Source organism: Heteronotia binoei, chromosome 12 (genome assembly GCF_032191835.1).
Source record: "Heteronotia binoei isolate CCM8104 ecotype False Entrance Well chromosome 12, APGP_CSIRO_Hbin_v1, whole genome shotgun sequence".
Lineage (NCBI taxonomy): Eukaryota > Metazoa > Chordata > Lepidosauria > Squamata > Gekkonidae > Heteronotia > Heteronotia binoei.
In genome coordinates, this window is record NC_083234.1 from 24203270 (window position 1) to 24208728 (window position 5459).

The 5459-nt window shown below is 47.5% G+C and overlaps 1 pseudogene; it reads right to left on the reverse strand.

Annotated features, from left to right (window-relative positions):
• Positions 1–3662: 3662 nt before the first annotated feature.
• Positions 3663–3839, reverse strand: LOC132580807 (U2 spliceosomal RNA; annotated as a pseudogene).
• Positions 3840–5459: the final 1620 nt, after the last annotated feature.

Sequence of the window (5459 nt, forward strand, 5' to 3'; positions counted from 1 at the left end):
CCTGTGTGTTCCTGCTCAAAAAAAGCCCTGGAGAGCCAGTTTGGTGTAGTGGTTAAGTGTGCGGACTCTTATCTGGGAGAACCAGGTTTGATTCCCCACTCCTCCACTTGCACCTGCTGGAATGGCCTTGGGTCAGCCATAGCTCTGGCAGAGGTTGTCCTTGAAAGGGCAGCTGCTGTGAGAGCCCTCTCCAGTCCCACCCACCTCACAGGGTGTCTGTTGTGGGGGAGGAAGGTAAAGAAGATTGTGAGCCGCTCTGAGACTCTTCAGAGTGGAGGGCAGGATATAAATCCAATATCTTCTTCTTCTTCTTCTTCTTCTTCTTCTTCTTCTTCTTCTTCTTCTTCTTCTTCTTCTTCTTCTTCTTCTTCTTCTTCTTCTTCTTCTTCTTCTTCTTCTTCTTCTTCTTCTTCTTCTTCTTCTTCCCCCTAAGCTTGGGAACCCTAAGCTGGGTGGAAAGGAGGCTTCAAAAATGTTCCCGATACGTAAGTTAATAATATGTGTGCTGCCAAAGTGAGCTTGCAATGAATAATAAATAAATGAGTAAATAAACTTCAGAAATGATTTTCAGGTGGGTATTTGTGTTGTTCTAAAGCAGCAGAACAAAGTTTGAGTCCAGTGGCACCTTTTAGACCAACGACGTTTAATTCTGGGTATAAGCTTTGATGTGCATGCATACAAAATTTTATACCCGGAATAAAACATTGAGGGTCTTAAAGGTGCCTTTGGACTCAAACTGTGTCAAAAGTGAATGATGGCATCAGACCCTGCTTTATGACACACCACACAGGTCAAAGTGGCTCCTGCTCTGGACATCTCCCTGTTTCTGGACTGTAAAGGGGAGACAGGCGAGGCATTCGCTGTGCTAAAGATATGTTATGAGAGTGCTGTGTCTTGAGAGCTGAGAAAGAGAGAAGGGAAAGGAAAATACCACAGTGGGGGTAGTCACAAGACCATTTTGCTGGGTGCCTTGGTGCCAAACCCCTGGTGGGGATGGGGAATCCTGCATCCCAAGCAGTAGCATTTGTGGCACTACATCACTTTCAGTAAAAAACCCAGAGGTGACATAGCATAGTTCTAGGAATCGCCAGAAACTGTATGGTTTTACCATAGAGTTTCGGGAGATTCCTAGAAACACCCCATGCCACTTCTGGGTTTTTGCCAGATGTGATACACATGAATCTGCCTTATACAGATTTGGATCACTGATCCGATTTAATTTATTATGGCAAAACCCAGCAATAATGCCAGCTCACAACGATAGCTAGTGAATTAGCAAGGACCACTGATCTATCAATGTCAGTATTGCCTATTCAAGCCCTGACCCTGGAGAGCCCAGGCTAGCTCCATCTCATCAGATCTTGAAAGCTAAACAAGGATGACCCTTTTGTTTATTCTTTTACAAAAATAAGAAGCACATCTTATATGACACATTCATGTAGGTACATTTAATTCATTGTGAACACATTAACTTCAAGGAAGCTAACTTGTGAGTGCTATAGCTCCAAGCACTGGTAAGAGAGAGAGAAGAAGATGAAACAGAAGGCAAGCAAGGACCAAAGAGGCTTGACATCTAACCAATGAGAGGGTAGGTTGAATTGCCAAAGGTACCTGAGTGAGAGAATTCTCTTAATCCTTTCTCTCCCTGATACTCTTGCATGTGGACAATCAGGGCTTTTTGGTAGGAGGAACTCCTTTGCATATTAGGCCACACACTCCTGATGTAGCCGATCCTCCAAGAGCTTACATGGCTCTTCTTACAGGGCCTACTGTAAGCTCCAGGAGAATTGGCTACATCAAGGGTGTGTGGCCTAATATGCAAAGGAGTTCTTCCTACAAAAAAAGCCCTGTGGCCAATATCCAACAGTATTGTGAATTCAGACTGGCAGTGGCTCTCCAGTCTGTGGATCTAGTGGTGGTGAAGTAGCACTGCAGATGGTGTTGCAGCCAGGCCCAGTTCTAGGGGTTCTGCCACTCCCAGCAGACCCCTGTGCCGTGCCCCGCCCCCCCAGAAGCTCCCTTAACAATATTTCTTGCATGTGGTGCAATGACATCACTAGTGACATCATCATGCAGAGTGGCAAGTGGGAGGAGAGAGTGACAGGTGGTGTACAAGAGTGCTGCTGCTGCTCCGCTTTCTCCCTGCAACGCCCTTTCAAGCCAAAAGTGGCCTCCATGTGCTTGGAAGCCTTCAAATAGCATGGTGTTTTAGAGGCACCTGGCTGCTTTTGGCTTGAAAGTGGCTGAGCGGCGCCTTCATGGGAGGTTGCCGCTTGGCTGCTTTCAACCCGAAAGCAGCCAGGCGCCGCTAAAACACCACGCTATTTGGAAGCTTCCAAGGAAGCCGCTGAAGAGTGCAGCAGCCGAGCAACACCTTCCTAGGAAGGGGCAAGGGAAGTAAGGGGGCACCTCATGGCGCCCCCAGGCGGGGTAGCACCCTAGACAGCCGCCTACCCCGCTTACACCCACACGCCGGCTCTGGTTGCAGCCTCCCCCATGTCCCTGCCAAAGACCTTCCCATTGGTTGCCAAGCAATGTCTGACAATACTACTTGGTACTGAGCCCCAGATCTCCATGCAGGTAGCTGAGGCATGGGTAGCAGTGCTGGGGCCAGAGGCATGGGAGAAGTTGTGTGTGGGGGGGTGACTTACGGCCATCATCTACTCTCACACCTGTACAGCCACCGCCAGCCAAATCCAAGGCAAATCCCTGTGATGCAAGAAGCACTTCCAGGTCCTGGATTGCTCCAAGTATGTCTGACCTAGGACAACCTTCATCTCCTGCTCCCTTCACCCTCTATTTTGTATGCTGGCACAACAGCATCTTCACAGAGAGATGTGATTTTTTTTTTTTAGCACCGGAGCCAAGGAAAGCTGCCTGACTCTGCATTCAGGGCATAAGAAAGATTTCTTTAGGAAAAGAGAGGTCACTGAGGGGGCGGGGGGATCTCCTCTATCTTTGGCCTGTCTCCTCAGGACTATTGGTCACCACATTCCGGCTCTTTCTTAAAGTAACCTCAGACCTCACAAACAGACAAAGCTGGCTATGGATAAAAACATTTCAAGTTCAGAATAGAGTGTGGAGTAAATAAAGGGTTTTTTCTCGTAGCAAACACTTCAGTTTCCTAAGTTGAGTTCTGGAAGACGAGTTGCCAAAGCAGCATGACTCCAAAGGCCAAGAAACTGCTGTGGTTATTTTTGAAATCGCAGATTTTCATTTCTCCACGCTTGTCAGCGTACTTCTTCAACAGCCTACCACTGGAGGGCAGTAGAGTTATACTCAAACAGAAGCTCGGCTCCGTTTGGGCGCCCACCTGTCCGGCTTGCGCTGCTCGGTGAAGTTCATGCAGACGCTTGCGTGGCCCTGCCGAGAATGTAAGGTTAACAGGCTAAGTCAGTTTAATTTTCTTGGGGAAAGTGTCGCGGATCAGATAAGGGGCCAGCTGGGCTCGGAGCGGCAAGGCAGGAGCGAAGGAATCACAGCCTGATAAAGTCCGAGGAGAGATAGAAACGGACGGGCCGATGTCTTCATGGAGCGTCTGGGCCACATCCTCAGAGTTAACATGAAATCAATTTGTGACAAAAGGAAGCGTCTCGCCGCTGTACTTCCCCAGCCTTGCCATAAAATACACACAAGAGCAGAGTTTTCAGAGGCATATTTCAAAAGCGTTGGCAGTGCCAGGGGTAGGCAGTGGTTTCGCTATAGTCCAGGGTTGCCAACCTCCAGGTGATTCCCGGTTCAAAAAAAATCTGTTTAATAGATAGTCCTCAGACGAGTATCAGATATTTAATTGACAAGAACAGATACTACACTTGATCTTAGCCAGGCTTCCAGGTGATGGCTGGAGATCTCTTGTGATTACAACTGATCTCCAGGCAACAGAGACCAGTTCTCCTGGAGTCAACAGCTGCTTTGGAAGGTGGACTTTTTGGCACTATCCGCCATTGAAGTCCCTCCACTTCCTAAACCCCACCCTCCTCAGGCTCCAAACCTCCTTCCCCCCCCAAAAAAAATCTCTCTGTGTTCCACAACCTGGAGTTGGTAACCCACCCTCAGTGCCAAACCCCTGCATTGTCTACCTGTGAAGAGGTTGGTGATGCAAGAAAACAAGTGTAGAAGAAGACTGCAGATTTATACCCTGCCCTTCTCTCTGAATCAGAGATTCAGAGCAGCTTACAATCTCCTTTATCTTCTTCCTCCACAACAGACACCCTGTGAGGTGGGTGGGGCTGAGAGAGCTCTGCCCTTTCAAGGACAACTCTTGTGAGAGCTTTGGCTGACCCAAGGCCATTCCAGCAGCTGCAAGTGGAGGAGTGGGGAATCAAACCCGGTTCTTCCAGATAAGATACCGCACACTTAACCACTACACCAAACTGGCTCTCTGTGTACAAGTGTGTTTGTGGAGAGTGAGGGAGAAGTTTTGGGTTGTTTGTGGCCACACAAAATGGGAATTAGCTTTGCCCCAGAAGCCCTTGCTTACCAGATGTGTCTCTTAAGCATAAGCGTTGGATCTATCCCTTTATTTGGTCTTTTGGGGGAGGAAATAATTACTCATATCATTTTTGCATTAGCATATTTGTTAACTTTGGAGGATGCTTATTCATTTTTAAACCATTTGCCTGGAGACTCATTGATGGCCAATGGAAATGAACTTGACCCTTACTGTTGAAAGACTTATGTCAGCAACATCAGAGAGAGAAATGACCAACTCCCATAATCCAATGGACTGAGAATTTTACAACCTTATCAGCCTTTGAACGTATGGCATATAGACGACAATGGCACCTAGGCATATGTTTAGATATTAGGAATCCTTTTACAAAGGCTTATCTATAGACTTGCCACCACTGTTGTACTATTTTGTTACATTTTTATTATTATTATTTTATTTTTATTGGGGGGGGGTTTCAATTAAAAAAATAAAAATTGCAATAATAACCCCCAGAAGCACTTGCTATGCGTGTCTGGGAAGCGATGACAGGCTCAAGCCATGCTTCTTGCCTTTCGCGCTAGAGAAGCTGCCTGCACCCCAGAGGTTTGCTCTGGTTGCTTAGAAGGAGAAGCAGCCTGAGTGATGAGAATAATGGTCTGCCATGGCCCTGATTACTGCACATGCTTCTCCCCTCCTCTGTGCATTCAACAGCTCCCTGACTCCTATCTGCAGCCTGACAAGCAACCCATATGAAGGAAGAGTAATTAACACGCGGGATTCACTGTGACAGGAAGTGGTGGCGGCGACAAGCACGGAGAGCTTCAAGAGGGGATTGGATAAACACATGGAGTAGAGGTCCATCAGTGGCTATTAGCCACAAGGTATAGATGGAACCAGGGGTGGAATTCTAGCAGGAGCTCCTTTGCCTATTAGGCCACACCCCCCTGATGTAGCCAATCCACCAAGAGCTTACAAAAAGGAACCTTGTAAGCTCTTGAAGGATTGGCTACATCAGGGGTGTGTGGCC